The 25,876-nt window shown below is 38.8% G+C and overlaps 1 protein-coding gene across 1 annotated transcript in view; it reads left to right on the top strand.

The window, feature by feature from the left end:
* The first annotated feature begins 22,712 nt into the window (after nt 1-22,712).
* Nucleotides 22,713-25,876, top strand: part of LOC123857294 (ribonucleoside-diphosphate reductase subunit M2-like) — a 226,472-nt gene continuing 223,308 nt past the window's right edge. The window contains 1 exon segment of the mRNA XM_064576729.1: nt 22,713-22,751. The gene's annotated coding sequence lies outside the window, so the exon portion shown is untranslated.

Genomic DNA, 25,876 nt, shown 5'->3' with positions numbered 1-25,876 from the left:
AAAAAGGAAATACTTAGGTATAAGTCTAACAAAATATGTACAGAGTCTGAATGAGGAAAACTGTAAAACTCTGATGAAAAAAGTCAATGATGATCTAAATAAATGGGAGAAGCCCAGTGTTCACTTATAAGAAGACTTAATATTGTTAAGAGGTCAGTTCCTTCCAAATTGATCTGTAGATTCAACACAATTTCAATCATTCCAGCGAGTTACTTTGTGGATTTTGACAAATTGAGTCTAAATTTTATATAGAAAAGCAAAAAGATCCAGTGTTTCTAACACAACATTGAAAAGAAAGAACCAAGATGGAAGACTGACACTACCTGACTTCAAGACTTACAATAAAGTTACAGTAATCAATACAGTGTAGTAATGGTGAAAGAACAGATAAATATTTTATTCAATGGAATAGAATAGACAGCCCAGAAATAGACCTTAACAGTTAGTCAACAAATCTTTGACAAAAGAGCAAAGGCAATACAATAGAGAAAGGACGGTCTTTTCAACAAATGGTGCAAAACAACTGGGACAACATCCACATGCAAAAAAAGAAAAAAATCTAGACACCTTGCACTTTTCAAAAATTAACTCAAAATGTATCATAAACCTAAATATAAAATGCAAAATTGTGCAACTCTTAGATAACACAAGAGAAAAATCTATGTGACCTTGGGAGTGTTTAGATACAACAGCCAAAGGCATGATCCATGAAAGAAATAATAAATTAGACTTCATTAAAATTAAAAACTTCTACTTTGGGAAAGACACTATTAGAAGAATGAAAACAGGCAGCGACCAGGGGAAAATATTTGCAAAAATGCATATCTTGTAAAGAATGGGTATCCAAAATATACAAATGGCTATTAAAACTCAACAGGAAAGTGACCTCAATTAAAAAGTGGGCAAAATATTGAAACAGACACTGTGCCAAAGAAGTTATACAGATAGCAGATAAACATATGAAAATATTATTAATAGTATATGTCAAGAGGGAATTGCAAATTAAAACAATGAGGTATCGCTACACACCTGTCAGAATGGCTAAAGTCCAAAACCCTGATAACATCAAAGTTTAGCAAGGCGGTGGAACAGCCTGAACTCTCATTCATTGCTGGTGGGGATGCAAAATTATACAGCTACTTTGGAAGACAATTTTCCAGTTTCTTATAAAACTCAACATAGTGTTACCATATTATCCAGTAATTGTACTCCTAAATATTTACCCAAATGTGTTGAAAATTTATGTTCATGCAAAAACCTGCACACGAATGTTCATAGCAGCTTTATTCATGATTACCAAAAATTGGAAGCAACCATGGTGTCTTTCAATAGGTGCATGAATAAACTGTGACACATGAACATAATGGAATATTACTTAGTGATAAAAAGAAATGGGTTATCAAGCTGTGAAAAGATATGGGGGAACCTTAAATGCATATTGCTGAGTGAAAGAAGCCAATCTGAAAGGCTACATACTGTAAGATTCCAACTATATGACTTTCTGGAAAAGGCACAACTATAGAGACAGTAAGAAGTTCAGTAATTGAAAAAAAGGGGGGGGGAGGTTTGCCTGGGTGGCTCCGACAGCTAAGGATCTGCTTTCAGCTCAGGTCCTGATCTCCAGGTCCTGGGATCAAGCCCCAGGGCAGGCTGCCTCCTCAGTGGGGAGAGTCTGCAAGTCCACTTCTCCCTCTGTCCCTCCCCCTGCTTGTGCTCTCTCTCTCACTCAGATAAATAAATCTTTAAAAAAAGAAGTACAGTGATTGCTAGTGGCTTGAGGCAAGTGAGGGAAGTGTGTTTAATTTTAAACACAGGATGTTTAGGGCAGTGAAACTATTCTGTATGGTACTGTCATGGTGGATAAAGACATGCTTTGTCAAAACTCACAGAATTATACAACTCAAAGAGTAAGTACAACATAACATATAAATATATATATTATCAGCTTTATTGAAGTACACTTGACATACAATAAATTGTGCATATTTAAAGTACACATTTTTAGGGGCGCCTGGGTCAGTTACGTGTCTACCTTTGCCTCAAGTCATGATTTCAGGGTCCTGGGATCAAGGCCTGCGTCATGCTCCCTGCTCAGTGGGGAGCCTGCTTCTCCCTCCCTTCTCCCCCTCCCTCAAATAAATAAATAAATAAAATCTTCAAAACAATAAAAATGAAGTGCACATTTTAAAATATTTTGGCACATGTACATCCCTGAGACCATTACCACAACCAAGATTTTACTTATAAATATATTTTATATATATATTTCATATATAAGCATATGAAGGAGGCTCTTTTCCTGATCAAAGGGGAGTTGACTCAGCTGCTGGCATATGCTTTGTGCCCTTTGTTCTATACTGTTTTCTACTGGAATGTAGACACAATGTCTACTATTGTAGCAGCCTTTTTGAGACAAAGCCATCAAAAAGAATAAAATTTTGCCATTTGCAACGACGTGCGTGGATGGAGCTAGAGTGTATTATGCTAAGTGAAATAAGTCAGTCAGAGAAAGACATATACCATATGATTTCACTCATGTGGAATTTAAGAAACAAAACAGATAAATGTATGGGAGGGGCTAGATGGGTGATGAGTATTAAAGAGGGCACTTGTTGTGATGTGCACTGGGTGTTGTATGTAAATGATGAATCACTGAATTCTGTTCCTGAAAGCAATATTGCACTGTATGTTAACTAAAACTTAAATTTAAAAAAAGATGTGCAAAGAGGGAATAAGCTGTGATTGGTGCAGACTTTTATGATGTTGGAAGTGATCAAGCCTAGGTTGAATAACTATTTGCCAGGAGATTTTATAATTTATTTTCCAGATAATATAATCCAAAAGGTTTAAGTAATGACTTTGGGCAGTCAAGATCATATATGGTAAAGCAAAAACTGGGAACCAGAATAATGTGGTTTCTTAATATCTTACTCTTTTCATTAAACCACATCTCCAGGAGACAGTTGCAAAGGAGATTTAAATAGGCTCTCTCCTCCTCCCCATTCAACACCCAGCCGCATCTTTTTGTGCAGTGCCACCTGGGTCCCTGAGACACAATGGCAAAGGTTAAAGTAAATGGATCTGGCTGTAATGGGTTCCTGGTCATCAGGGCTGCTTTTAACTCTGAAAAACTGGATATTGTCACCATCCATGACCCTTTCATTGATCTCAACTACATGGTCTGCATGTTCCAGTATGATTCCACCCTGACAAATTCAATGGTACAGTCAAGGCTGAGAACTGGAAATGTGTCATCAATGGAAAGCCCATCTCCATCTTGCAGGAGCAAAAGCCCACTGGCATCAAATGGGATGATGTTCTTGCTGAATCTGTTGTGGAGTGCACTGGTGTCTTCACTACTATGGAGAAGTCTGGTGCTCACTTGAAGGTTTGAGCGAAGAAGGTCATTATCCCTATCCCTTTTGCTAATGCTCCCATGTTTGTGATGGGTGTGAAACATGAGAAGTATGACAACTCCCTGAAGATTATCAGCAATGCCTTGTGCATCACTGGCTGCTTGGCCACTTTGGCTAAGGCCATCCATGACAACTTTGGCATTATGACCACAGTCCATGCCATCACTGCCATCCAGAAGACCGTGGATGAGCTTTTTGGGAAGCTGTAGCATGATGGCCAAGGGGCTGCCCAGAACATCATTCCTGCTTCTATTGGTATCTCCAAGGCTATGGGCAAGGCCGTTCCTGAGCCGAATGGGAAGCTCACTGGCATGGTGTTCCATATCTCCACCCCCAAGGTGTTAGTTATGGATCTGATCTGCTGTCTGGAGAAAGCTCCCTGGAGAAGGTAGTGAAGCAGGCATCAGAGGGCCCCCTCAATGGCACTCTGGGCTACACTGACCAGGTTGTCTCCTGCAACTTTAACAGTGACACTCACTCTTCCATCTTTGATGCTGGGGCTGGCATTGCTCTCAATGACCACTTTGTCAAGCTTATTTCCTGGTATGACAATGAATTGGCTACAGCATGTGGGTGGTGGACCTTATGGTCCACATGCCCTCCAAAGAGTAAGAGTCCCCAAACCCAGGGAGAGCACAAGAGGAAGAGAGGAGCCCTCAGCTGCTAGGGAGTCCTTGTCCCAACTCATTCACCCACACACTGAGAATCTCTTGGTCTGACATCTGTCTCAGACTCCCTGAAGAAGAGGAGCTTAGAGAGCCCTACCTTGTCATGTATCATCAATAAAGTACACTTTACCCAGACAAAAAGAGCGAGAGGGAGAGAGAGAGAAAAAAAGATTTAAATAATAGATGAGAATTTGATTGGAGGAGTTTTAAGGTAATTTCCCAGACCACAATTACACATTTTTCAAAGGAAAGAGAAAAAACAAAATTTAGAGTACTACATAAATTAAAAATGAGGATATCTTTTGCACTTAAGGACCTGTTAATTTTAGTGAAGTCTCTATATTATACTTACCAGGAGTCCTGGTTCTGGAAGAGGAGCAGGTCTTGCAAACCGTTTATTAAATTTCCTCTTCTCTTTCCTTAGGTTTTTCATATTCTCAATACGTTTATCTCTGGACTTTTGGAAAATTAAAAGGAAGGAAAACAAATCATACTTTTTATAACATAAAAAGTTAACATGCTTATTATATTTTGGGTCAGTGTCAATAAAAAAAATAAACACAATCAGTGGGTATGCTTTACATAGCTACATAAAAGTAGGAAAAATCTTTTTTCAAATATGTGGTTCATAGATGAAGAAAACACACTGGAGCATCTCTAGAGTTTTCGAATGAGACTATTTACTCTTGATTCCCACTTCAACTATGGGATCTAAGGCTCATGGATATATATGTTTACTTTTATTTTAAAAGTAATGTTCATTAAAAACCCCAAAGGAATTTTCTTTGTAGAAATAAGAAAACAAAATTCATGCACATTCTTTAGTTCCTTTAAATGCTACATATGTCAAGCAGTGATTTTTATGTCCCTATTGTATAGCATCTATAAGTAGCAGAGACCTAAGGGCTCAAACTAGAATGCTTTGAAGATAATGGAGTATTAGGGTACAGAATATATGAATAATAGAAACTTTTATCCACTTCCAGTGGGAGTGCAGTTGGTATAATTGCTTTGAAAACTATGTGGTATTACTTTATAGCAATGAAAAAATTGCTTTCTCTATGATCCATCCGTTCTATTCTTATTACACTAAAAAACAAAATATAAAGCATTTAATAATAGTCACATTATTCTAATAGTAGTCACAAGGTCCCAGAGTCCCATGAAAGATAACACTGAAGTGTCTAGATAATAGAACTTCTATCATATCAGAGACCACCACACATAAAGGAATAAGACAAAGTTACAATTTTGAAATACCCAGAATTATTTATTTAAAAATTACCTGCCTTGCAGTGACGTCTGAAGGATGTTGCCATCTTGGCCCTTCCTATATAATATGTAAAATTAAAACAAAACAAACCATAAAAAACCATGAGCAAACAAATACTAGTTATTATAATAGGAAGCCTATGCTACTGTTTTTAATTTATGTAATATATGCACATTATCTCAATTGCAGGAGGCAGGATCAGAATGAGAACATTAAGGTAAAAGTCAGGGGGGAGGATGGCAATAGTATGAGAAAAAAGAACCAGGCTTGAACCACATTACAGGGAGCATGTAGAGTACTGAGATTTATCATGAAAAGAAAGGGTATACAAGAAATCAAAAAATTATGTTTCTGCTGGTGTTTGGGGAGATTGAGGAATCCCAGCAAGTGGTATGATTTTCTGAGACACAGGGATCTTGGCTGTTCCCATAGTTTCTAAATTGTACCTTAAATACCTCCCCCTCCCCTCATTTTGATCCAGTTGTTTAACCCAAAGACCCAGAAGCAGTCTCCTCCCCCATCCTCCCCAAAGTTGAGAAACTTATTCTGCCCCCCACTTCTGTAAACCCCATCCCACCTCTGGGGCGTATTAATGGGTCAGTCGACAGATGGTTGACTGTGCCTGGCTTCTAGAAGGCGCGTGGTGGGGCTTTTCCTCCTCCTGGGTGGGTCTTGCAGTCCAGGATCTAGTCTGTCTACTTCACCCTGGATTCCCAACCCTCAGCACCCCAACCGCCCGCATTGGCCACGATCGCGAGCGACCCTAATCGCAAGTGTCCCCAGTGCAAGGCCCCGGGCAGGGGTCGCCGAAGCGGCGTTAGGGCCGCGGAGAACTCACGGCGCTGACTTGGATGGCTTCGTCCTCCGTACAGCACAGGCACATGCTGCTTATGCTGCAGAGCCCCCCGGCGCCCCCCGCACGCACTGCGGGACCCGGACCAAGTGATGGAGGGGCACACCCCCAGCGCCCGGAGCCCCGCCCCGTCCCATCACAATTCTCTTTATCCTCCCCCTTGGGGCCCGCCCTTTCCCTTTGCGGTCTTCCAATCCCGTGCGGGGAGGGTCAAGTCCTTGCGGTCCTGAGCGCAACTGTAGCATCAGGGCAGGCGGGTTGCCACAATTCTAACAGCGCTCTGGCTCCAGCAAGTACAGAATACATTTCCATCGTTTCCATCGTCTCTGCCCTCTTTCAGTGCAGCCCCCTTCACTTATTAAGACTTCTCGCGTGGTTCCGCGGCCCTTCACTTCAGCCTGTCGTTCAGGGTTCCCAGTTCCGTCCCCTCATTGTTCTTCCATCACCGCTGTCGGTTGGATCCATCTATCTCTCTGCCTTCTCCCTGTCAACACCTGGGCTGCGGAAGGGGGTTTGGGGAACTGCCCCAGTGACATGTTGTACATGATCTCCAACTTAAACCGGGTCTTCACCACTGCTTCCCACCTCTTCTGTGTTTGCCTAGCTCTTTCTTTTTTGTACTCTGCAGCACTCCCTTCAAACTGTCTCTGTTGAAATCTCTGAGCCCACAGCTCTGACTCACACGCTGAGGATGGCTCACACTTCAGGCGAGCTTATGCTCCACACTGTTCGCTGCATGTGTGTATATGAAGTCATGAACTCCTTACAACAACCCAGGAGAGAAAGAGCATGGTTATTATCGTCGGGAAAATCAGGCATTAGTATGTTAAATATCTTGCCCGAGGTTACACAATTAGAAGGTATTCTGGGACTTAAATCCACAAAGTCTGTTTCCAGGGCCTATGCTCTTTGATCTCTGTGCTCTACCACCAATTGCTTCCAGAAGCCCAGACTGGAGCTACCTCACTTCCTTCCCACCTCCAAGTTTATTGCCTTGTTTGTATCCACATTATCCTTTTCCCTGTAATCCTGTTAAATTGAAAAAGTTGTTGCCCCTCTTTTTGTCTGGAATAAATCTGTTCATTTTTGTTCCCAGGTCGTTTTCCTCCTAGAAGACTCCTCAGAGATCTTGCTCCAGATTATTCCCTCCCCTTGTTAACCTCTCTATATTCTGTTTTCTTTAAACAATTAAATACAGTGTGTTCAAATCATTCCCTCATTAAACTAATAAACCAAAGCCCTTTGAACAACTAATTTTAACTCTTCCCCATCCCCTGTATTTACAGTAAATAATCAAAAGCCCATGTCCTCTTCCTTATATCCAGTGCAGTATTTGGCTCACTGCAATCTGCTTCAATGCTTACTATCCCCATTGGTACTTGTTTCAACGTGGTCACTGGTGATCTTCCTACTAAATTCAATGGACACTTTTTACCATGTGACTTTTGCATAGTGTTAGGAACTGCAGTGAGTTCTTTTGGAAGAGTTAGGCTTAGGAAAATTAAATAATTTTGCCCACCGCTGGTGCTTGAAACCATTGACCACTTCCTTCCTGAAACTCTTCTCTCTGGGAAGAACACAACTTAGAAAAATTATGTAATCTTGCTCATGATCACAACCCAGGAACTGAATTGAAATCCTGTGCTTTCTCCACTCTCCCATGTTGCCTCAAGAACATATGTTTTGGATACTTACTATTATATATCTTGCTAGGTCCTGGGAATACAAAGATGAATAAACTGAATTACTGCCCTCAAGGAAAGTCAGATAAAAAAGCAACAATAAAATAATAAAACAGTGTGTTGGGAGTAGTAATAGGACACGTGTTGTGCAGAAATGCAGGAGCCTCTAATTCTGTCTAAAGATGAAGCTTCAAGGTAATGCCAGAATCCTTACCAGTGGAGTAGTCAAATTGGCCGCTGATATTGGTTCCATTCTTCTGATTTTCTCATCTACCTTTGCCTTCCCGGAATGATGCTTCCATGGGTGGATTCACCTGTTAACCACCCCTAGTTTGTGTAATACCTCTAAAGCAGGTGCTTTAGCTTAAGGACAGAACCTGAAAGTGCATCTGGAAGTGTCTGGGCTGTACTTTAAAGGATGTACAGGAGTTTATCTGGTAGCTAAAGACGGAACAGTCCTGATGGAGGTAGCAAGCATGTCCACATGGTAGGGGGTAGGGCTTGTGGGTTTGATGAATAAGGAACTATTGTCAAATTGTTATCACTCTTCATTCATCACTTCTCATTGCCTTTCCTCCTCCTTTATCTGCAAAACAGACAAACAAAGCAATCCACCAGGGCTGATGTTGAAAAAAAAACAATGATTAGCTGGATTCAGGCACCGTGAGACTGCTCTAACACAGTGTTTCAGTGTTATGTCTGAGGCTTATTAGGAAGCAGGTGGTGGGACTCACAAAGCGTCCACATTCTGCCTTCACTGCCTTCACTTGAAAACTTTGTGATCCTGGCCTATTAATGATCTTACATCAGCTTCCATTCTCCTTTCTATGTTTATAAAATGGGAATGATAATATCTAACAACATAGGTATTGGTTCAAAAACTCGGGAATTTCCCAGGTGAAATCTGAAACTGACCCCTGTTCATGGGGGCAAGGAGAGACAGAAGAAAGAGGCAGGCCACTCCAAGTTGATAGATGGCAGGTTTAATATGCAAGGAAACTTACATATGAGGCTTGTCTTGGGCATTCAAAAGATGAGTAGATCTCTGCACCTGCCCACTTGAATCTTAGAAGTTTATATAGAGGCCTTACCTGGGTTTAGTTACCTTAAATTAAGTCCATATGATCTCGACAACACCTTACTCTATCAACCTGTGTCCTTGAAGATGGCTCCCACTGGGGAAATAGTAGGCAGAACATACATTCCAAGGACAAGGGAGGGGGTGAGAAGCCTCTGACATTTTCAGGGTCCAGCTCTTAGGTCAGCTGCAGTCGCATCCTTTCTGTGACCTCCAACAATAGGGTTGTGTATGAGCATTAAGAATAATAGATGTAAGGAATTGGGGAGTTAATTCCTTACTAATTGAGGAATTACTCAATAATTGTAGTTGTAGTTACATTTTACTATAGAATCACCCAGACGGAAAGAACCTTGAATCTCATCCAGTCCAATCTTCCATCTGATACTTGAAGTCCTATCAGTATGTTAGTTTTGTGGCAGATCCTTCTTTTGATTAAATTAATGGATAGGAAATTCAGTGCAATCCATTCAGTTTTTTTTGGCATCTCTAATTATTGGAACCTGTTACTTCAACCCACGAGTTCTAGTTCTGTCCTCACGGGCCTCACAAAAGCAACTAATTCTCCTCTATCTGATGATAAGGTTGGGGAAGAGGCTGAGATTGTCAGAATCTACAGGCTTGGAGCAGGGACCCCACAAGTTGGGAAATAGCTCTCTGAGGAGGGGAATATTGCCAGGCTGAACTGCTCAGAGCTGGGGATCAGGGATCTTGTAGGAGGGGGCGTTGTCTGGCAGGTGCTGTAGGATTAAGGACGAGCAATAAAACCAATTCTGGGTGTGTAGGAAAAATAGGAACTGAGAACAGCTGCTGCTGGAGACAAATGCTACCACCAGGTGACGACGCGTTACTTCCGGAGTGACACTGAGAGCAAGGAAACAGGCACGAGTAAGATCCTTCTCCACTCCACTCACCTTCCAGGCTTCCTCCAGCACCCTCAGCACCCCCATCCCTGCCATTGGCTAAACCTGCCAGGACTTGAGCTGGCTAAATTTCCAACTTTTTATTTCTAAAGAGAAATAAACTGTTACAAAGTCCCAGCCCTGGCTTTACAAGGTAGAATACGGAAGAGCAGGTTTAGAGCTGGAAGACAACAGCAACCATCATGCCCCAAATCACCCGCGGCCCTTCATTTAGACGTGCTCGAGGATGGTTTCAGATCTCCCCACTATCCAGGTTGACAACCCGTATTACCCTACAGCCAGACAATGTCCTGCACCGGGCACAGAGCTCAGAGTGTGATATGACCAGGAGTGAAGGGGCAAGAACATTAACTTCCCAAGTCTGGATAGTACATTTGCATAAACATTGTCTTTGCAAAAATGGATAAAACTTAACTATAAAATAAATTATGAAAACTCCAGAATACTAAATGCAAGCATAGTCAATATTCACGTGTGTCATGTTTGATTGGTATAGAGCTATATTTCTCAAAATAAACCCCAGAAACTACTGGCATTCCAAAATGTTTATAATTTTATGTGAAAAACACAGCAAGTAAATCAACCACCCTTTCCCTTTGTGTAAAAAAAAAAAAAAAGGATACCAAGTTCAAATAAGTTTGGGACATTCTAGGTTAAACAAAGTTAAACACCTATCTTTATTGTCAGACAACTCAGAACCTATAATATGCAAAAGTGATTATGAACTTCTAGAAGGGTATATATTATATGGTGTCTCTCCAATTTACTTACTTCTGGGACCCTCTTTTCAGGGGCCATCTGTAATCTCTCTCATATGGAGACGCTTCTAGATTAAAGATAGCTGTTATTTCTGAATAAGTATTATTTTATATTACTTTAAGCATGACCTTGTTAGGTCATTAAACTACATTGACAACTCTGGAGATCATTATTTAAATCACAATTTTTTTCACATCCAATTATCTTTCTCATTTTCTGTCTAAGGAATGTGTGCTGATTTTTTAGATCTTAAATGTCTGTTTCATAATGCAAGTCAGATTAGCTGTTAGAGTGTTCCCATAATGTAGCTGGTGTTTTTATTCTCTTTCTCTGGGTATTTGATAAATAGATATCCACTGATGAAATCAGTTAAAGCAGCATGGTGCTAATAGACCTGGGTAGATAAATAAGATAGGATTTGTGAAAATGAATAGTCACACATTTTTCCTTAGTCTAAATATTATTTTCCTTCTTTTTTGCAAATGAAAACATTTGAGGTTCATGTCTCTTCAGCTTTTCTTCTGCCATCCCCAGTATTTTAAAACTTGGATATTTAGCAACAGAATTTATTTAAATAAATTTAAATATTTCATTTACATCTTAGGAAAAAATAGCTCATCCTGTTTGTTTAATGTTTCCATAATTAGATTTTATTTTGTAAATTTGTACAAAAACAGTGAAAGTTCTCAAAGAATTAACTTACAGGCTTTTCCCCACAAATGAAACAACTTATGCAGAAATGCAAATGGAATATCAACATTGGTTTATTTTACCATTACTGACAGATTCTCTGTTTTGTTCATTTTCTGGGTTTCCAAAGGGTCATGGAATCTATTTTTGGGCATTGAGAAACTTTAATTATTTACTTTGATTTCAATGCAACCATTTATCTTTTGATCTGAAACTATTTAACAAAGTAAATGGGACATGTGTGACTAATTTTTGTATTTAGGGTTTCCCTGTGACTTTATTTTTTTTTTTTAATAGAGTTTGAGGGAGCAAATTCTTTTCAAGTCCTAAGAGTCCTTAAACACTGAAAACATTTCTTATGGTTAAAGTCTGTTCCCTTTCCACGATAAAATGCTATTTATCTGTTTAGTAAATAGGATGTGGACAGATTCATTACTCTTTCTTTTGGACCATTCTTTCATTCAACTGATATCTGTATCCACCGAGTCCCTCTTTTGTTCCAAAGATCTGTGCCTTGTGCTGAGGTTTTTGTACTGAGCAGGCAGACATGAGTCTTTTGTGAATGGGTCCCCTTTAAAAGAATACCAGTGCAGGTCCAGCTTCATGGTCGTAGGGTCTGTGCAGATACATAGGGAGTCATGCTTAGAAAGATTAATGCTCTGTTCTTGCTGTCTTAAACCTCTTAATTTTTAAGTAGCTCTGCATTTTTATTTGACACTATGACCTGCAAGTTGCATAAGTGGTCTTGAATCTACCCTCCAAAGTTTGTGAGAAATTATCTATCTACCTATCACTGCCATGTATGAGTTTTTAACAGATTTTCTTTTTTCCGTGCTTGGGCAATTATATTGTGAAATCTAGGTGATAGACTTTAAATTTGTCTATATAGCAAGTTACATGTTTTTTGATTCAACTTATTCCATCCTGTCAAGAGCATTTTTTGTTCTTCTTTATAGCACAACACCTCCATGTCATGTGCCATGAACCCTGCAATTAACCCTCAGTTAAACTTTCTCCTAAGTTGTTTTGCATCTGATCTGCCTTTCAGCCTCCTTACCTTTGCTAACTCTGCACCTATCATGACTGCCCCCATATAAAGCCAGGTCTTTTTCTCAAAAGTATTCCTCAGAAAAGAGTAAGTCACTTTCTACCAGAACCCTTATGAAGTCTCTGTATTTTAGAACTCTTTTTCAATTACTTGAGTTTGAAAAAAAGGTTTTTCAGAAAATGTATTAGTTGGGAATGGCCTTAATGAATGCCAGTTATCAAGGTGACCTTAGACTTTGGGTAAATTTCCAGTAACAATGTAACAGGACCAAACTAGAATTTAGAAAGGGATGTGTTTTTGAGGCATTGAGATGGGAATGAAAATTAATGTCTTTGAAAACAGCTCAAAAAGTGGCTCTGGCAACAATTAAGCCAGGGCCATTCAAAATGCATGTAAATAGGGGCGCCTGGGTGGCTCAGTTGGTTAAGCGACTGCCTTCAGCTCAGGTCATGATCCTGGAGTCCCTGGATCGAGTCCCGCATCGGGCTCCCTGCTCGGCAGGGAGTCTGCTTCTCCCTCTGACCCTCCCCCCTCTCATGTGCTTGCTCTCTCTCATTCTCTCTCTCTCAAATAAATAAATAAAATCTTAAAAAAAAAAAAAAAAAATTTAAAAAAAAAAAAATGCATGTAAATAGGTTGAATAAAACTGTTTAATGAAATGTGGGTATGGAAATAAACAATATTTTTAAATGAACATATTGTTTATATAATGTGGTTTAAAATATGGGTGTGTAAGAAAATTAACAAATTAAATATTACAAGTACACGTTTGGCTATTATTGCTACATCTCTAAAAGTTTAAATAGTTAAGTTGACCAAAACAAAAACAAAAAAACTGGGGTTTGCTTGCCCTCCTAAAATGTCTCTTTCTCTTATTTGAAATATTTTATCTTTTTATCAATCCTTTATTATGATTCAAAATATTTGAAAAAGACTGTAATCACAATTTCTTATTAGAAAGAACCCAGTCTTACTATTAGATCATCAGACACACCCTCTCTCTCCCTCCAAAGAATGGTGCTGTTAAAAGATAAACTGAGGCATATTGAAATTTTTAAAAGTTCATTTGAGCAAGAATCAATTCAAATGAGACAGTGGTTAGGAAGGGGTTAGTGGGATGCCAGCTTACAGGAGCAGGAGTAAGGGGAAAGACTTTTTATAGAGAAAATGCAGAAGCAAAGAAAGGAAATTATTTGAATGGTTATAGTGGTTTGTGATTGGTTGTCCTTAGAGTCTTGACGTTGTAAATTTGAGGCATTTACAGGGTTAGATTTTGGGTTGCTTAGGTAGGTCACTATGGCATTAGAGCCCCCTCAGTCTAATGGCCTCCTTGTTTATTTAATTAATTTAACAGAATGTAAAACATTTTCTCATCCCTCAAGTCTATGAGCAGACTTGCCTTTCATTACATTCAGCCAGCCTAGAGAACAATGTAGGAGCCTGCTCTTTGTGGCTTCTTCTCCTTTTTTTTTTAAAGAATTTATTTATTTATTTGACACAGAGAGAGACAGCGAGAGAAGGAACACAAGCAGGGGGAGTGGGAGAGGGAGAAGCAGGCTTCCCGCCAAGCAGGGAGCCCGATGTGGGACTCGATCCCAGGACCCTGGGATCGTGACCTGAACCGAAGGCAGACGCTTAATGACTGAGCCACCCACGCGCCCCTTTTCGTGGCTTCTTATCTATGCTCTGGTTTATGGAAGTCTAGGTCATAGGATCCTTCGTCCTTGCCTCCATCACCCTGAAAGGCAGATCTTAACACCCAAGAATAGGCTGATCTTCAGTGTTTTCCAAACGCTGCATCAACACAAAAAAGACTTGTCATGCTAATGGTGATCAACTTGCACAGCAAAATTTAAAGGATCTTTTCCCTACTAAGGGGGGTTTTTAAGGAAGGGGCAGAAAAACCCCTTGTGGCCTAATTTCTCTCTGGAGAAACCTTCCAAAAGTGCTGATATTTTCATGTTTCCTCCTGGAAATGTTATGAATCTAAAGATGACCTATTAGTGGATTATTTAGCTGGATTGGCAGTTAACTCTCTATTGGGAAAAGCAACCCTGAATTTAAGAATCTAACACTAACTTTTAGGCAGTTATCAAGGCAAAGATGAAATGAATGATTTATAGTCATACTTTTTAATGTTGGGTACTTAACTTTTAATCTTAATAGGGCATGACTTAAATGGCTATACTGGATGCATCTTTATTAGATAAATGCATTTCTAGGAATTGTCTATTGAAGGTAACTCAGTGTGAGGGTCAGTGTTGTTCAAGACTCATGATTTGTTATAGGAAGTCATAGCTCCTCATTACTGTCCATTTCCTCTATGTTCACACTGTTTTATTTGAATTTACAGGGACAAAAAAGAAAAGACTCATTTGAAGACTCTTCTTATTCAATTCTTTTTTTCTTTTTGCAGTCTTTGGTTTATTTAGGTTATACTTATTGGGAAAAAGCACAAGCAATTTTTTTTTTTTTAGAGCAAAGATTAATTAAGAGTTAAGTTTTAGTGGTAAAGAGAGCTCCTCTTACAGTATTTAAAAAGTCTTAAAATTTCAAATGGTGGGGAAAGTTGGATGGAAAGATGAGTATGCTAACACTGTCATCCTGTGTAAGAGGAGATAACTATTCAGGTCACAGAGATAATAAATCTCTTCTTCATATATTCTCTAGTTTTGGCTATCATACAATTTTCTAGACTAAGTTGCCATTTTGAGAACACATGAAAATACATAGTATAGAATTAGAGATTCAAATAGAACACAGACCTATTTGTTAAGCAAGAGAAATGTAATCTTATTTAAGTTATGCTCATCTTTACTGAAGACATAGTTCTTTTAAGATGTCTAATTCCATCTTATCTTAGATCTTTAATTAGTCTACCAAAACTGCCTTGGGTACTTAACATCATAGGAATAAATATGAATTGCTCTTGTAATTCCTTATACAATCACAGGAACATAAAGAGTTGAATCAGTATTTCATAGACGATGTCTTCCAGTGTCTTCCAGGTAGCAGGAACTGAAAAATCAGTGTGGGAAATGATCCTGACTTTGTATTGACAGACACAATGACTTTACTTTTCTACAAAAGAGAAAAAAATGTAAATGCAATGTTGTTTCTTATAAAACATTTTCTCTTAAGTGCCTATTGTATGACAAATACAGATGTCAGTGATCATCATACTGATACACTAACTTAATCAACTTACTTTATCATAACATTGAGTGACAGTGCTATATTGAATAATAAGTCCTTTGGAAAGCTCCCCATGCCTATCTTCACGTGTTAGAATGGACATAATGAGCAGATTAAACTTTATTGAACATATACCATGTTTAAGAGGCACTATTCTGGGCACATGGATTGATTTCTTCAACAATATGGCAGGTTTATACTTACATAGCACATTTATAATAAGTTTCTAAGTTTTTCAATTGGAACTCTTTCCATTTCACGTGGTGTTCATTTTATTTGACCTCCAATAACTTTGGGAGGAAAGTAAAGTATATAGGAATCCCTTTATTTTAGAATTGAATTTATTTATTTATTAATTATTATTATTATTTATTTTTTTAGAGAATATGTGAGTGTGAGTGTGGGAGCAGAGGGAGAGGGAGAGAGAGAATCTTAAGCAGGCTCCATGTTCGGTGTGGAGCCCCACGCTGGGCTCCATCTCATGACCCTGAGATCACGACCTCAGCCAAAATCAAGAGTTGGATGCTCAAACACTTAGCCACTCAGGTGCCCCTATAGTTGAATTTTTAAAAAAGGAAGCTCAGAGGGCTTAGGAGAACTAAAGAAGGTCATTCCATTCAACATTTATTAAGTCAATAAGTATGTCTGGAGTATTGTATTATTTAGTATTTCTTTAGTTGCAAGAACAGAAACAAAGTGAAAGGGATTCTTTTTCAGTTTACATGACTGAGAAATACAGGAGGAGATTTCCTTCAGTCGAATAATTATTCATTTCTATTAGCATTGCTTCCCTCTGTAGATTGGCCTTTGTCTTGCTGCAAATGGGTTTTTCTGCAGGTAATAGGGACCTCTACCATCCTTTACAATTTGACCCACAACCTGGGAGAAAGTCCTCATTCTCAGCTTTTGGGGAGGACTCCGATTGGCATATGTTACCAGTTAAGAGAACATTTGAAATGCATAACTAAAAAGCTCAGGTTAAATACATGGCTAGTGTTAGCAAAGTAACAGAGCATCTGTTTTTTTTTAACTCAGAAATTTTAGCATTCTTATTTTTAGGTTGAATCTAATCAACACTTTAGAAAAAGTGACAAATTATTATTTCTTTCTTTGGACTTTTCTGTCCAAATACCAATATGGACGATTTGAATTCACGGTTGGTTTTAGAGATACCCAGGCAGAAAGAAGCCCATGGTGACAAATAGAAAGTGTGTTATTCAGCCTGTGGAAAAGTTAATAAAAGGATATAAAGTGATCTTGACTGAAAGCTGTAAAGTTCTGACAAGGAAACATGTTAAGGGAGATTAGAAAACCTTTAAATAGGCTTTAAATATCATATTTATACACAATCTACGTTTACCTGAACCTCGTTAAGTAGCAGTAAAAACAGGTGGGGTAGAAAAAAACAGAGGCTTCAGTGTAAACAGGTCTTGGTTCAAAACTCTCTGTGTTTCATTTTGATACAAGATCTTTTAGATGAGGCTAAACTACATCTCTGTTTTCCAGTGGGGCTAATGGGCCTAATACTATTTCTTAGAGTTATAAAATTTAAGGAATAATGTATTCAGGTGTGCTGAAGTATTATTTTATTTTCCTCTTAACTAATAGGTGGGTAATTTTGCATGGGTCTAAAGGTTGTATGGGGACAGCAAAAGAGGAACTAGAGAATGAGTTACCAAAGGGATATATAATCTCTTTGTCCATATTGTTTAGAATATTATGTGTGGGTAGTTTATAATAATTCTTAGAATCAGGAGGTCTAGTTATTTGCAAGTATCATTCTTTTCTAGGATGAGTAGAAGTCATGCCCTTGCAGGTAATTATTTAATGTCTCAGCAACTCTTCAGGGTCACGTTTGTTTTTAGACAAAAAAATCCAGCAGGTGGCGCCACAATCACAATATTTACACAGTAACTGTTTGAAGGGAGCCGGAAAACAAAAATCATCCTGTAGCCAGAAGATGGTGCTAGGTGACCAATCTTTAAAAAAAAAAAACAATGTCTACATTTGAAATAGGCAACTTCAATTTTACTGATTTCCAGGATTTATAATGAGGGTATTGTTGACATCATTGTTTGGGATTCTTCAGTAGCTTCTTCAGTAGCTTCAGATTTAAACCTCCAATGTATTACTTTTATGATAAAAGAACCACCCTGACCAGCTCATGAAAGGAAGAAATACTCTCCAGCTCTACTTTTTATCACTCACAGTCTTTACAAAGAAAGAAGATTATATTTAACATGTTTTACTTTTTTGCTGTTCTTCTATTTTGTATGTTTCATGATAATACCTTTTTTAAAAATATAAGGACTTATCCACCTCTAAATTCCTTGTTGTTTTCCTTTTATTCTTCCTCTAAGATTCTTTCAAGAAGATGAAACATTAAATTAAAATCTGCAGATACACTTTCTGACGTGTCCAAATTAGGAAAAAAGAAATGCATTGAAATGTTTCTTTTGTTGTACTTTGTGGACTTTTAAAAAACTACAGTTTAATTTTCATATCATCTTTGTATATTCAGTATTCAAGTTTTTAATCCTCCAAAATAATAGGAAATTAAAATTAAACTGCTTCATAACTTTGTTTTAAACTTTTGTATTAGCAAAAACTTCTAAAAATTGTTACTGGTTCATTTGGCATTCTGAACAGTTCTCTGTTAAATATCTCAAGTGCATCTATTTCTTGCCAGCCATTCTGTCTCCTTCATCCTCTAGCCTTTGCTATCAGACCATTAAAATAGCCTGCCAATAGTTGACTTTCCTTCCTTCCTGCTATCCTCAGATCTCTTTTCTCTCGTGGGATCAGAGCCATATTTTATAAATGCAAATTTGGTTATTTCATTCCTGTTCTTAAAACCTTTCAATAACTTGCCATGGCTCCTAAACACCCAAACAAACCTTAACCACACCATTCTTTCCAGTCATTTTCTATGCACTTGCTATACCACTTTCCTTAGATTATGCTCCTTCCTCCTAAAACTCTGGTACAAGTCTTCTTTCAGTCAGGAAAGCTACTCTCCTGCATCTCTACCTATGTGTCTGAGTGTTCTTAGGATCAGAACTCAACCATCACTTTCTCCAGGAAGCCCACCTGATCACCGAGGTCTAGGTCAAGGCTCTCTACTGTGTGCTCCCACACAGCTGAATCCTTCTCCTTTGTGGCACTGCCTTCTGTACCTGGACATGATTTATGGCAGATACATCGATCAATGTCTTTTTTTGCCCTAACTCTCATGTAAGCTTCATGAAGACAGAGGAGTGTTCGCTTTTCTTACTGTTGTATTCCCAGAGAGTAAGAGTGTCATACTTGACATGTGGGATGCTCTCAACCAGTACTAGTAGATTGATAAAATTAATGATCAGTGATAAAAATCAGAGCTTCTGGAAAGTGTAATTGACTTGATGGGTTCGGAATAGTTTCCATTGGCAAGATGTTTACCCTTAAGAGAATGTCAGGATGCAGGTCATTACTATCTTTCAGTTAATCTACAAGGCTGTTGGTGTGAAGGAGGGTCTCCAAAGTTGATTCAAAACCAAAAGCTTACAGGAGGACCTAAATCCGAGATTTTTTTTTTTTAAAGATTTTATTTATTTATTTGAGAGAGAGAGAATGAGAGACAGAGAGCACGAGAGGGAAGAGGGCAGAGGGAGAAGCAGACCCCCTGCTGTGCAGGGAGCCCGATGCGGGACTCGATCCCGGGACTCCAGGATCATGACCTGAGCCGAAGGCAGTCGCTTAACCAACTGAGCCACCCAGGCGCCTAAATCCAAGATTTTAAAAACAGAGTATCTGAAAGTAGAACCAATTTCTGTGGTAGGTAAGGAACGGCCTGCAACATAAGCTAGTAGTCCTTTGTTGGGGGGCAGAAAAGGGAATTCCAAGGTCAACAGGTTAGGTGGCCTTTGAAGTCCCTTTGAGCTTTGAGATTCTCTGGAAGTCTGATTTGTTATAAAGACGATTTGTCTTTCCCCCTGCTGATTGCATTCTGAGGCCAGTGTTGACGGGGTTGGGGCGTAGAGTTCTCTTTAGAGTCTTGGGATTAAGTGTTTAGGACTTTAAAGAATAAGTGATTTCCTAGCATGATCTGTACCATCAATTTCACCTTAAACTCTTATTTTCAACCTCTTCTTGGGATACACTTCATACAAAATATAACTAGAATTTATTTCAGACATATTACCTTCTCTGATAACTGAAATGTCTATGCCAAATTACATTTTTAATCTTTTACTTAATCACTGATAATATTTACTGATAAATTTTTTAGAATAGGCTTGGCTTTTGACTTTGTTCAATTTCCTTTTGGGGGGGGATACGTTCTGTATTTTAAATATATGAATCTTCTTAATTTCATCTATGAACATAAGTGGTTAATGAGATCTTTTGTTTGGTGAATTTATTTTCAGTCTACTGCAGGGAAAAGATTCAAGATCTTTACGTTTAATATACTAACTCATCACTTTTTTGCCTACCCAGATTTTATATCAAACTATAGACAAAAATATTAATTTACCCTCAGGCCTCATAAAATATAAATTAAGTAGTTCTTAACATTTTTCTTGGTAGATAACACATGAAACCTACATTTTAGGAGGTTTTTTTTCAATCAAGTGAAGTCAAACTACACTAAGATACACACTGCCTCCATGTTTTCATTAATCAAAATGAGGAAACAATCTCAAGGTCAATTAATAGGATGAGAGTTAAATCACGTAAAGTGGGCCACATGCAGCCTTTTAAAAGAAAGAAGTGTAATTGATACTGACATGGAAATATGTCTATGATATATTGTTAAGAGAAAATACAAGGTAGCAAGCAGTATGTACAGTAAGTTCACATTAAAAAAAACAGTAATGTATCTAATTGCATCAAAAGAGGTCACAAAGGTTTTATCCAAACTGGTAGTGGTAGTTATCCCTGGACAGACGGATTGCCTGGGATGGCTAAAAAGCTGAAGGGTCAGAAACTCCCTTTTTACACATTTGATTTACTTCCTGGTGGGCCAGATTTTCCCCATATGCATTTACCTTTAAAAAAAAAAAAAAAAAAAAACTTAAGAAGGACACAAAATAATACTGTCTCATGTTAACTTTCTTCTATCCGAAGTAAGAGGGGGAAATGAATCAAAGCCAAACAGACATGGATGATTTTCATTTCCCGGGTGCACTGTCAAAATTCAGAGTTCTGTTGGGAGAAGAAGAATAATGAAATCATACGTACAGATCAAAATATACAAGCACATGCTTCTGAATCATCCTTGCTCTTGTTTTTATCTGCTCAAGGATAAGCTCGAGACTTCTGAAAAGTCTCTTTCCACCTCAACTTTTTATGGGCTCGGGATTGCCTACCACTCCATCTCACTCTGTCGTTGTCCCGTCGGATTGAACGCTACAGTGTCCCTATGTGGCAGGAATGTTAGAACACTTTGCTGACATACGACGTGCCTTGGTTTCTTTCAGCTCAAACAGACCAAAGCAAGACACAGACCATGCAAATGCATACATAGAAGAATGAACAAAGGGCATTTCTGATATGGTCTCTGGTAAAGAGACCAACTTAAATGAGAAGTTTGTCTTGAAGAGGCATGGAATGAGATTTTAAATATTTTTGTTATACAAGACAGGTATATACTTATGGTAGAGTGAAAAATGTAGGTGAATCAGTAGGGTTGCGTGCAGGAAACAGGAAAAGTAAGCAGAAAGGCATTTAATACAAGATATTAGGGACTTACACAATTGTTGGAAGGGCTGAAAGAACAGTTTCTGGGCCAGACTTTCTGGACTGGTTTCCAGAATAATACAGAGCTGATCCACAAGGGGAGCTCTAGTCCCTGAAGCAACCACTACCACGTGCTGGGACAACTGCCTCTCACACTGGAGAAAAAGCAGCTGAAGCTGCGATCCAGATATTAGCAAGTGAGACTGGGAAGTCACTTAGTGTTTATACCGGAGTAGTGGGACAAGGACACGAGCGCAGCTGCAGGAAAATCTCCTGTTTCTACATCACCACTAACAACAGCCAACAGTTGGGGGGGGGGGGGGGATGGTCATTTCTTCATTCTGCCTTCCAAATCTCTCCCAAGTACTAGTGGCACATAATTTGCATCCAGAATGCTAGCAGCATGATACTGGGGGATCAAGAATATTGGGGGATCGAGATGATCGCTTTCCAGACCCTCCAAATTGAAAAAGAGTGGAATGGGGATTGAGAGTCAAATATCCACCACACATAGAGAACTTCCAAGAAAGAAAAAAGTCACCAATCATATGACCATCCAGATAAAATAGCTGTTAATATTCTGTCACATATCTGTTATTTTTTCCATGTGTGCTCATCTATTTATCTAACCATCTATCTATCTCATCTATGCAATTGGAACTAGTTACTATTTTTCTGGCTGGTTCAGCAGAACTTTCTACTCTTTTTCAGGTAAAAACAGTATCCCTTTTTCTTTTAAGAAACTCTACTTCAATCCATCTATGTTTTTCTGGCCAACAAATCTTACCGCCTCCAACCCTAGTACCCCTAAGTCCCATTTATAGGTTATAGGAACCAAAAAGTTCATTTTTTCCTTCTCATTATTCACCTCAGTTTTTGTAAATGATATCTGACAACTGATGTGTGTGTGTATGTGTGTGTATCATGTATATGATCATAGACTAGGACATACTTTGCAACCTGTGCTTTTCATGTATAAATATGGGAAGAGAGAGAGAGAAGAAAGAGAGCGGGGAGGGAGAGAGAGAAGTGTTTATTATGAAGAATTGGCTCATGTAATGATGAAAGCTGAGAATCCTAGATCTGTGATTTGTGAACTGTAGACCTGGGAGAGTTGATGGTATAATTCAGTCCCAGTCTGGAGGCCTGAGAACTAGGGGCCAATGGCTTAAATCCCAGTCTGAGATCCAGAGAAGATAAAATGAGATGTCCCAAACTCAATCAGGCAGGCAGGCAGCAAAGACATGAATTCCTCCTTCCTCCATCTTTTATTCCATTCAGGGCCTCAACAGATTGGATGATGCCCGTCCTCCCTGGGTAGGCCAGCCTACTGAGTCCACTGATTCAAATGCTACTCTCATCTGAAAACACCCTCACAGGCACATCCAGAAATATCCTTGAGATATTTCTATTCGTTAATTGGACTGAGGAAAATCTAGAACTTAAAGGTAATGATATGAATTGCTTCATGAATATTGCCAATATTAAGATTCAGCAGCAAAAATATTACATGTTGTTTCCATTTTCCTGATTTACTTTTTCCCACTATTTAAAGCAGCATTTCTCAATAGTTAGTCCTCCTGTTGTGGGGACTTTTTATCAGTCTTTTACCCCTGTGTCTTTCTGTGCCCCTCACAGGACAAGTTTCAACTCCTCTTCTTTGTGGCTCTCTCCTCTTTCCCTCATCCTCACCCTTGACGTTTTTGATGGCCTGAAGTGTCGTTGGTTTTATGGGAAATACTAGCACATATGAAATAGTGTATTAGGAGATAGCAAATGTAAAGGCTCTAGCATGAGACACACTTGGGTTTGAAGACCAGCCCCATCTCTTATTAGTTGCATAATCCTGGGAAGATTTCTCTGAATCTCATTTAGTTATTGGTGAGGATTTTTACCAGAGATCATCTATAAAAGCAAGGTGTTTAGCACACAAGAGGTTAACATTCAAAAGACAGATTATCAATATGATTAGTATCCATTTTCTGCAGTCTGACGAATAAAACATTAATGAAAGCTTGTCTTACACATTACTATAATATTACTACTGCCGTCATGTTCTGTCTTAAAAGAGCAATCGCTACTCACAGTGCTGAGCTGGTTTTTTTTACGTGAGGATTTATAAAATGTACTTATTTGAGATGAAATAAGGCTGGCGACTCAGGTTCAAGTTTTCTGGCGTAGATGATCCCAAGAAAAGTAAAGCTTCACAGAGAAGTTTCTATTGTGTGGGGGTGATTTCAGTCCGACCTATTCCATTCACACAGACAATGGCCAAGTGTGTTATGTGGGCAGGATATTGACTGAGGACTGTCGGTGCTGTGATAAATGCTGTTTTAGATGTCTATCCTAAAGCCTTCTATTTTAGCAGATATTCCCAGCAAGTCAGCAGCATTTTTTTATGGTGCAGTCAGAATAGTTTTCAGCTGAGTCCGTCTTTCTTCTTCCACATTTCTCGCCATGGGTTCCTCAGAGTTGCGCGGCCCATACAAAACAACGTTTACATCCGCCTGTGGCTCATTTCTGTCCACGTGCAGCCTTCTCCCCAGAATGGGCCGTGCTGTGCTCCAGGATCCTGCAGAGAAAGCACTGGTATGCTTCACCTCCTTCCTGTGGGTGTCTCAGCTCTGCGGCCGCTTTGTCACCCCTGCCTTTTATTGCAGCCCAAACGTGGTGAGAGGAAATAAGAGCAGTCATGTTGTTTCAAGTAGCTGAACATGATTTCTCATGGGAGAGTAACCAAAGGACTCCTTCTGTAGGCAGGAGATTGCTATTTTAGACTGCATATGCAATTTGCAAAGGTATGAATACTAACTGTCCTCTTTGGATTAGACGCAAATTGTTTCCACACTTCTTTCTGTGGTTATTTTGTGAGAAAAAGGTGGAAAGAACAAGGCTAGCACGTACACTGCCATGCTTTTCTCTACTCCTGAGCAGTGCTGGGGTGGCAGACTTGTTTGGTTGCACATCCAAATGCATCTCTTCCTTTCTTGCCAACAGGATTCCAAATGGGTTTGGGTGGTAGGGAGCCCAGCACCGTGATAGTTTTTGGTGTGGGAGTTGGAGGCCAGTGAGATGTAAGGTAAGTCTGCAGAGGATATCCTGGGAATAATTTGCCTTCCTGGGAAAAGCTATGTAAGCAGAAACCTATTTTGTCCATGCTGCTTTTTTCTCTTTTGTCAGGGTCAAACATTTTTTTAATTCATTTTAATTACAGCATAGTTAACAAGCAATGACATACTGTTATTCAACAATTCCATATATTACCTGTTGCTCATCAAGTTAAGTGTACTCTTAATCCCCTTTGCCTATTTCAACCATTTCCCCCACCCACCACCCCTCTGATAACCCTCTATTTGTTTGCTGCAGTTGAGTCTGTCTTTTGGTTTGTCTCCTTGTTTTCCCATTGTTCATCTGTTTTGTTTCTTAAATTCCACAAAAGAGTGAAATCACATGGTACTCGTCTTTCTCTGACTGACTTACTTTGCTTAGAATTATATACTCTAGGTCAATCCATGTAGTTGCAAATGGCAAGATTTTATTCCTTTTTATGGCTGAGTAATATTCCACTGTGTGTGTGTGTGTGCATGTGTGTACCTCTTCTTTATCCATTCATCTATCAGTGGATACTTGGGCTGCTTACATATTTGGCTCTGGTAAATAATGCTGCTATAAACATAGGAATGCATATATCCCTTCAAATTAATGTTTTTGTATTCTTTGGATAAATAGCCAGTAGAGCAATTACTGGATCTTAGGGTAGTTCTATTTTTAACTGTTTGAGGAAACTCCATACTGTTTTCCACAGTGGCTGCACCAGTTTGCATTCCCAACAGTGCTTGAGGGTTCCTTTTTCTCCACATCCTCACCAACACTTTTTGTTTCTTGAGTTTTTGATTTTAGCCTTCTGACAGGTGTGGGGTGATATCTCATTGTAATTTTCATTTACATTTCCCTGATGATCAGTGATGTTGAGCATCTTTTCATGTATCCATTGGCATCTGTATGTTTTTGGAGAAGTGTCTGTTCATGTTTTCTGCCAATTTTTTAATTGTATTATTGGGGTTTTTGGGTGTTGTGTTGTATAAGTTCTTTATATATTTTGGATACTAACCGTTTATCTGATATGTTATTTGCAAATATCTTCTCCCATTCTGCAGGTTGTATTTTAGTTTTGTTGGTTGTATCCTTCACTGTATAGAAGCTTTTTATTTTGATGTAGTCTCAATAGGTTATTTTTGCTTTTATTTCCCTTGCCTCAGGAGACATTATCTAGAAAGATGTTGTAATGGCCAATGTCAGAGAAATTACTCCTTGTGCTCTCTTCTAGGATTTCCATGGTTTCAGATCTCACAATTAGGTCCTTACTCTATTTTCAGTTTATTTTTGTGTGTGGTGTAACAAAGTGGTCAAACAGTTTCATTCTTTTGCATGTAGCTATCCAGTTTTTCCAACACCATTTGTTGAAGGGACTTCTTTTTCCCATTGGATATTCTTTTGTCTTTTGTTGAAGATTAATTGACCATATACTGAGGGTTTATTTCTGGGCTTTCTATTCTGTTCCATTGATCTAGGT

Source organism: Mirounga angustirostris, unplaced genomic scaffold, assembly GCF_029215605.1.
Source record: "Mirounga angustirostris isolate CCGP_5_RB_7025 unplaced genomic scaffold, mMirAng1.0.hap1 SCAF_13, whole genome shotgun sequence".
In the NCBI taxonomy this organism is placed as follows: Eukaryota; Metazoa; Chordata; class Mammalia; order Carnivora; family Phocidae; genus Mirounga; species Mirounga angustirostris.
This window is presented reverse-complemented; position numbering and strand designations above follow the sequence as displayed.